Here is a 9,743-nt window from a genome sequence, read left to right as displayed (position 1 = left end):
ATACTGGCTGTGAGCATTTGGAGAACCCTGGAAATTGACGTCCTTCATTTCAAGTTACAAACAGAAAACTTGTTTCTTATTGGTAATAGTACTAATAGCAGAATAACCAGATCAAATATATTGAGTGCAAAACCAGGTTACATTTCTATATTCTAGCATTTAATCCAATGAATAAATGACTCCACAATTGTATACATTCCAAAAATTTCAGTTTTCTGCGAGAGTTGAGAGAAAATTGACTTTAGGAACAAATTTCCCCCTAACTTTTAAAGCTTTTTCTTGGATGAGGTGTATAAAATTTAATAACAAAATAATATAACTGCACATTGCAGGACACCAACTGTATGAAACGTAAAATAATAATGAAAAGCAGTTGGGATAAATATCCATTCATCTGGTGCATTAAGTAGAAGAGTCTTACCAGGAAGTTAATAATAATAGCAGTATACAATTCGTTTATTTCTGTTAGTTTTTGATTGTTATTGTTGTATTATTGTACACTTCTCACAAAAAGTTTGAAATATTGTTATATTATCAATAGGTAATAGTCACTGTGCCATATGTCAGCGAAAACACAAGAGCATCCAGCAGACACAGATACAATGTGTTGTTGCATTCCAAGGCTGTGCCAATCACCTAATGCCTATTATAACTATATTCCAAACATTTTGTGATTATTGTACAATGATAACAATCATAATCATTATTATTGTTATAACTATTTCTACTATTCAAGTTGTTCCAAAGGGCTGACAACCCCCCCCCCCTTTACAAAAAATTCTGGTCCATAACTGTGAGTTCACTTGCCAGAGTCTATATAGTTTGCAAAATAGGTCCAGGGGGTACCGTGTGGAAGAAAAGATGGCATGGTGCCTTCGAAAACGGTCACTCCTTACACCCCGAAGTAACTTCGCAAAAGATACTGAAACAGCTCCAAAATCTCCTCCGTACGATAAGGGTCTGCTAAAGGACAGATCTTTCTTTCTTAACTTGACCACGCAGACAGATATGAAAAAGAAACAAGTGTGGAAATGCCAGCAGTTAGATATTTGAAGGGCGTTTGTCACGTAACGGGATTTCGCCAGCCTTGGCCAAAACTAAAAAGAGTAATGGACAGATCATCAAGGTCACTGTATATCTCAAGATCAGGAGCTCATTCAAACACCACCCTGCACGGAGAGCCACGTGTCTGCTTGCTCTCGCAGCGATTGGATTCTGTTCCTTTTTCTTGTGCAGCATTACGAGAAACGCAACCAGCAATGATATGCTATGATCAACTCTGGAACCATTATATTTTACTAAGATTTTAACCCAGGATTCTTGTCTCTAAAAAGACAAGTTTGCTAACATAATTGAATTTTCGCTTTGATGGGCATAAATCGGTTTCCTTTCCCTTTGAGTTTCGTTTCACTCTCAGTGTTTCATCAAAATTGCGTAGCTCGGCATCCAAGTGTCATGTCATGTAAACTGAATCTATCCAGTATTGATTCTAAAAATCCTCGTGTAAGAATTGAAGATATGCAGTGGCGGCGATTGGGTTCCAAAAGTGGGGGGACAAGGACAGTTACTGAAGACAAGTACTGTATGTCAGATCTAATAATGCAGATAACAGAGATGATCGAAATCACAAAAAGGTATTACGTGGATATTACATGTGATACAAGTATCGAATTTTAGGCTGATATTGTGCGTGTGTACACAGGAGGTATTTGAAATGGTATAAGGATTGATACTAGCCGACCTCCGTGGCATGAATTTCATCATATCTTCACTCATCTTCATCTTCGCGATTAGCCGAAAGTGACAGAGAAGCGAAGTAAAATAAAACAAATCAAACTGTTGATACTTTTTGGCACTTGGAGGGAACTACACAAAAGTATTCCGATGCTTCATGAGTGATTATTACATACCCCTCCCTAATGAACTCGCCGGTAATGGCCTATCAGATCTGGTATCGGAATCGGCGAAATCCTATCTAATTAGGTATAATATTGGAGACAATTTATGTTACAATAAACTAGTTATTGGTATTCCCTTGGTTGCACCTAACTTTATCTTTCAATTACTCCTATTTCCTGAGATAATGGTAGACATCCGGGTAAGATCGTTACAAAATACCACTTTACCTAATTTAGTAACAAATGGGTCCCGGGTTCGATCTCCGTTAGAGGCACATTGCACTACTTCAAACGATAGCTCCTGTCGGACTTTGATAAATTTAACGTTCTCCTAACCTACTGCAATCTACACAAACGTCAAAAGATTTCGTATATTCAGTGAAACCTGAAAATGCTAATGCACAAGACCAAGTTTATTTTTATCAACCGAACTGATTACAAATAGCCCATTTTGACATTCCTGCTAATAGCACCTCAACAATAAGAACATAAAAGTAAAAAAGAAGCCAAGCAGGATCTTTTTATATTCCCCTTTATTTAACTTCCAAGGATTCATTAGTATTCTCCACCATAACCTGCACAACGATTCAGCCTTAGACTGTTTTACATGACTAGAATATAGAATGTCGTTTAATCCTCAAATGAATGAGGCGCCTTCAAGGCACAAATTACATACATTCACAGAGATATACTAACATAATACCCATTTCAATGCCAGGACGGTGTATGGAAGCCACATTGTTTATGGTTAGCTTATATGGCCTGCAAGTGAGACAAAAATTAAGCAATAATGAGCGTCGGAAATGATCGTCACTGCAACTTTCACATCGTTTCTTCAATTAATTATACAGCGTATATTTGTACACCATTTTGAAGCCTTTCACAGTTTAAGGGAAATATTATTAACAAATGAAACGCCTCAAACTCGAAGTTCTTGTTTTTATTCTTTAATGTTAGTATTCTGTACAGGATTGCTGAAGTTTGAAACAGTCCTTTACATCTCACGATAAACATCCGAGTAATTAACAGTGAACAAGCTCACTTAAAAATATAATCTGAGAATTGTTCAGCATTTGAGCAGGTACATTCTAAGTAAAACATACTATACCTTTTCTACAAGGCCACTTTGCATCATGGTTATGTTCGCAATTGTCCAACGAAAGAAGCAAGGATATTCATAAAGTATGTGAAAACAACAGAGAAGGGAATTAGTTAATATACGTACAGCACTCAGAAAGTAAAGAAGCAGTTCATTCTAAGAATGGAGTAGGGAAGAACACACACACACACACACACATGCGCAAAGAAACTTAATTCTTAACAGAAGACAAAAGAAACCATAAGTTTCTACGTAGCGCCGCCAATGGGCAGAAAGAGAAGCTATAGCTCCTGTGAATAGTGTGTTAGGCCAAAAGGTTTGTAGGTCTAGGTCTTCTGCCATCGAATACTAGCGGAAATAAAATCAATGCAGGCTAAAATTATTCCCAAGTTTCTAACTACAATAACCAAGAATAATTCACAGAAAAAGTGTGGTTAAATGCAACGAATCCCAACTGCAGTGTTTCCGTGTTATTCAAAATCAGATTGAAAGGAGAAACTAAGTAATTATTGAGTGCAGACATGCTCTTGCTCTCCACGCAAACCATTTATTCACGAGAGCCTGAGGATTAAGCCGAAAGGAAACGGCAAAAAACCTTCGCAATTACAAGTTCGGCTTTTCTAATTAGAGATAAGAAGATCTGTACCGAAACTGCCAAAGGGAAATTCCGCTCTTGGGCAGAAAGAGTCAAGAGAATAGAATATTGCAAGCAAACAAATCTAGCTTGAACGGTACAAATTTGGCTCTCAATGCATACAAGACCACACAAGCATTGACCTGAAGGTATATTTAACGAGAATTAATTTGTGACAAGTAATGTTGAGTAGGGAATTTCTGAAGACTAAGGGACTGACATTTTATCCTAAACACACACACACATACTTGCCCACATGCATAAACTCTACAATGTCCATACACGACAATAAGCACCAGAGTCTAAAAATGTAAGCTGAAAAAGCATTAGTATATTCACAAGTTATGAACGGTTAGCAGCTCCCAAAGAAAAGTTTAAATCAATGGTATTTTTGAACCGTAATCTTGAATCATTGAATACATATTAAGAAACAGGAAAGTGGAGTGTGTATATACACATAGAAATTATTGCAAATGCCCAGAAAAAGAACACACACACACAAACTCGTACACATTTTCACAAAGCAATATTTACTGACCAGCACCGCATAAAAATGACATCAATACATACTAAAATATACAAATTGTAGACTATATTTACAATTACAACGAAGACTCAAAAGTTCAAGGAAATCCTTGAACGTCCATAGTTAAGGTATGGGAAAATATACTACAAAAGACTATTAATAAGCGAAGAAAAATAGTTTTCTCCCTATATTTTCGGAAAAAGCAAGATCAAGAAAGATGTTTAGAAGATTGAATGAAGGGATTTATAAATGCTTAAGAAATATAATAGAGTTCTATTAATGAAAGGTATCAGAGAAACACGTAGTAAGGACGACTCATACGCACGCGCGCAGACACACACACACAGAGCGAGAGAGAGAGAGAGAGAGAGAGAGAGAGAGAGAGAGAGAGAGAGAGAGAGAGAGAGAAGAAAGAGAGAGAGAGAGAGAGAGAGAGAGAGAGAGAGAGAGAAAGAGAGAGAGAGAGAGAGAACATCTTTACACAGGAAATTACAAGAATAGACAATAAATTGAACAAAATTATTCGAAAACATTGACATATGTGAAGAAAACATTGAATTATGAATATATTAGAAGCTAGTCGATAAATTCTTGAAATGTAGAATAGAATATAGACGTTCATAACAGAAAGTCCAAGTAATTAATGAACAACTTGCAGAGAAGGTAGAAAAAATGATAAGGAAATACTATGAAAACAGCATTAGTAAAATGTTACTACACGGATAAAACATAACAAAGAACATAGCAAAGAATAAGAAGTAACAGTGCAAATACAGAAGAGGAAACTCACAAGTAAAGGAGAAGATGAAGTAATAAAATAAAGCAGAAAATTGTTTAATACATAAGAGGAACAGCAAATCAAGTAGCCAAGGAACTGAAATCAGCTGAGATTAGAAAATATGCATGTGAGAATATGAAGACACGAAAGAGACAAGACACACACACACACACAGAGAGAGAGAGAGAGAGAGAGAGAGAGAGAGAGAGAGAGAGAGAGAGAGAGAGAGAGAGAGAGAGAAGGACATGTATAACATAAATATAAGGGAATATCTAAAGTAAATGGAAAAGGGAGAGTATAATAAAAGGATATATAACATAAGTCGACCAGTTCGATAATTTGAAGGAAACATAAGGAGAGAAGTATATAATAAGAATTATGTTTGCTAGTTAATGAAGCGGATATAAAACGCACTAACGCAAGAAAGAAATGCAGGTAAATAATTAATGAACCGGATATGAAACGCACTCACGCAAGAAAGAAATGAACATAAATAATTATTTAAAGTGTGAATAGAAATTCATGGAAAAAATACTATAATGAAAGAAAAGGAATTCCTGTAATGTGTCGACAAGGCAAGAAGAAAGAGAAATAGTAGATTAGAAATTATGTAAATATGTACACTGAAACAAAGCTACGAGATAAATAATAAAATAACATAAAATTATGCTATAAAAGAATAGGTAAGTTTATAATATTGGATAAAGTACTTGAGAGAAGGAATGAGAATGTGCTGATACCCATACTGAAAAAGTAATAGATGAAATTAAGCTAGAAAACAAAGTAGAGAAGAATAAAACTCTTTAAAGTAAGGTATAATTGAAAATATAGATAAAAGAACACAATTTTATCAGGGATAGAATAAGAACAAAGAATTAATAAGTTTTAGAAAACTTCGTAAAAGGAAGTTAATAAAGAGAATTGTTATAACAATTCATCTTAATTAAAAATAAATAAAAGAAAAGGTAGCGAGAAGTTCACAATGTGTAAATCAACTGAGTGGTGGGGCAAGAACCAACATACAAAAGGAAGCAAGTCATTTGTAAGAATATTCATAAAAATGGTAAGAATGAAGGGTAAATTACCATAAACATAGGGAGGCAGTTACTAAAAATATATAAATGAGAAGAAATTCAACAGAATTGTGTTGTAGAATGCAATAGAATCACTGGTTAGGATTGAAATATTGGAAAAAAGAATGTTTGCTGAAGCACGTGGATCTTACTGAGGAAACAAACTGAAAAAAATGGGAGACAGTAGAAGGCAGGAAAGCAGAAGTTTTGCAGGTGCAAAAGTATAAACCAAAATATAAATATGGTATGCAAAAGTAAATTTGATTATGCAAATGCAATGCCATAAAGAACGTAAATGAGTTTGGTAGAACATACAGAGAGAGAGAGAGAGAGAGAGAGAGAGAGAGAGAGAGAGAGAGAGAGAGAGAGAGAGAGAGAGAGAGAGAGAGAGAAGAATACACGTACGGATATTGTAACTACACAATTGAAAATAGACAAGGGATCAGAAGTTTGCAGAAATAGTTGAAATGTGAGATGCCAGAGAATATTGAAAGAATGATACGAAAAAGAGAAGAAGAAAAGAGTGGAGTCACGGCCAACAAAATATTTGTGAACATAGTAAAGACGTAAAGGAGACATAAATGCGTTTGAAACATATTTAGAAGTGACAATTACTACAACGAAAGTACTAGAAACAGTATCTAGATATCAGTAGAGAAAAGTTGTAAGGAAAGATGTTAAGAATTATGGGGAAAAGAATAAGAAAAGATTAGAAACAGTACAGAACGAAAATAAGCTACCGAAAATTTAACATCCTGTGATATGTAGAATGACAGATTAACTATAAATTTAAACCGTTCATACACAATTTTAAAGTGGACCTCAAAATATTTATTATAGAGGTTGCTAGGCTTGATGAACACTTAAATTAAGAATATGAATAAGAGAAGTCTTTAAGAGAAGCGATTATATTCATTCTTAATAAAGTAAAAATAAAGTAAAAAAAACTTTAGAAATCGCAAAGAAGCACATAGCAAGATCAAGAGCTCAGAGAAAAGTAAATTTACGTTATTCTCAAAGATATTAGTGAATGAAAATTGCAATGAACACACATACACAAATTAGTATATAAAACCATAGACACACATGTTCACGCTACATAACACACACAAACACACACACACACACACACATATTTACAGTTAAATCATAAGGTAAAGGAAAAAGAGAAATTAAATATGTTACTCAATTATAAGAAGTAACTGAAGGAAAATCTTGGAAACTTGAAATTGAAAATGTAAGAAGTAGAAAGGAAACGACAGAAAAACAGAAAATACATTATGTAGTATTTATAGAGGTTAGGAAGGAGATTTAAAGCTTATCAGATATTAAAAATTATTGGACTAGATTACCACAACGGATATATTGGATAAAGAAAGGAGTAAGGTTTTACATACATATTACAATAAAATAAATATTTATGTAATTATGTAGAGTAACAGAAATACATTGTGTAAAAGCAATAAAAGAGGAAAAGTTAAAAAAAAGTAAGGAGATGAAATTATCTAAACGTTGAAATAGTAAACAAAGAAGAAATTTCTTAAACTAGAATTAAATACAACAAGATAGGTAACAGAAATAAATATCCTTATGAGGATACTAAGATGAGAAAACTGTTCAATAGTAATGGTAATTGAAAGAGAGACAAAAGTACAAACTAATAAGAAGTACAAAAGGAAAGATTCAGAATAACATACATCTAGAAAGTGGGTTTGGTGCAAGAGAAATCTTACAAGCAGCCAAATAGAAAAATGGTACAAGCAGAAGTGAAGTTTGTTTATAATATTCAGAAAAAATTAAGTATTATGCAATTAAGGACTATTGAATAAATATATACAAAGGCTTACAGATTGGATACAAAGAATAGAGTGGTAGAATCGTGGAAGGTTAAGATAGAAAGTTAAACATTAGGCACAGGATGATATAGAAAGATAAGATAAAGGACAGATGATTGTAGATATTGCATTCTGAAAATAAGGAAAATAAATTATCTATATAGGATAAAGCAATATACTAAAGAAGTGAACAGAGCAACATATCGAGAATTTAAAGTAGTAAAAAATAAGAATTTGAGAAAGAACGCAGAGGAACTAAAGTAGAAACAATAAAAAGTAAGTATACAAGAATAGTGTAAGATTGGAAGTAAAGAAGATTAATGCACTTACCTCATAAGAGCTGTACTAATAAGCACTACTTATTGCATAATAGTGATAGAGAAGGAAAGCAAGTAAGAAGAAAGCAATGAGGTAAGTACAGTAGGAGGAAGTAGGAAATGTGAGAGAATAAGGCAGGAGTAGCTTAAATATTAAATATAGAAGAATTGTTTAATGAAAATATGTAGGACAATCAGGAAGTAATAGACAAAAACTCTTCATGACAGCATAAAGATGTATAAAGAGGATAGAATTGCGAAGAAAACAAAAATTGATAAAAGCACATAGAACAGTGGAAAGTAGAATATAAAGTTATAGGTAAGAAAAGAAATAATCAAATGATATATCGTTAATACATATCTTGGAATGTTGGATGACTAAAAGCATGACGGAAAACTTATTTTTTATGATCTAGTCAAACTTCCTAACAACGAAAAACGAAACGTATTATGAAAGAAATGAATGTAAAAAGCAAATCACCTAAATTGTTGAAAAAAGGGTTATATATATATTGTAGAAAATATTACTGTACCCCTTTCAATAAAAATACACGCTCAACTTTGGAACATGCATTTAAAAATCGCAATGAAAAAATATTTACTCATAAAATATTTATGAATGCTATGTTACTTATCTGTAGAAGAAGATGTGTAAACGATAGGAATTTAATCATCTGGTACAGTCTACATATAGGTAAAATAGAATTCAATAAGGAAGGAAAAATAGTGTAAAGAAATGATGAAGAACACAACGAAAAGAAGACAGAAAGAATTAGAACTATTCTGAAACACTTCAAGCAATGTTAGGATATAGGGATATAGATAAGAGTGTTTAGGAAACGAATAAATATATGATATGAATATATAGCAAAACATAGGATAGACTCGTAATTAGTAATTAAATTTACAATTCAATGTCAGCAACGAGCAACTTTTAACAGAAAAGAAAGATAAGATTGAAATACATATCAAAGAATTCTATTATATATTTTAACAAGGAATAAAGTTAAGATATTAGAAGAATACTTGTTGGTAAAGAACAAGGAAGAGAGATATGAAGTGATAATCATATTGTGTCATTATAACAACATAAGAAGATTCAAAGAATATAATTGGAAAGATGTAAGCATGAAACTCTCATGGATACAAAGAACGATCTGATAAAAGCTACAGCTACAAGCACTCACACATACAGAACATACACGCACACACACGCCGTCGTACACAAGCACAAATACATACACATTCATGCAAACTATACACAGTACGTGAAATTAACCATTACCAAAAATCTGCTCTAGGAAAAGTGGAAAGATAGAAGCGAAGATGCAAGTTAAAGAACTTGCAAGAACACGAGAATATTAGAAGATTGTAAGAACGAGGAAGATAAATAGGAAAATAAATATATACATAGTTGAAAAGTGATAGAAATTCTACAGTAGAAGTTAAGGAAAAGCCTTGATAAAAAGTACTTGCTTGAGAAATATAATATTATATTAAGACAAGTGAGAAATATGGATATAATGGTTCAACATAGATAGCAAGAGAGAGAATACCGAACAAAAAATATCAAGAAGAGAATG

Source organism: Lepisma saccharinum, chromosome 20 (assembly GCF_977018435.1).
Source record: "Lepisma saccharinum chromosome 20, izLepSacc3.1, whole genome shotgun sequence".
Classification (NCBI taxonomy): domain Eukaryota; kingdom Metazoa; phylum Arthropoda; class Insecta; order Zygentoma; family Lepismatidae; genus Lepisma; species Lepisma saccharinum.
Note: the sequence above shows the minus strand (reverse complement) of the source record.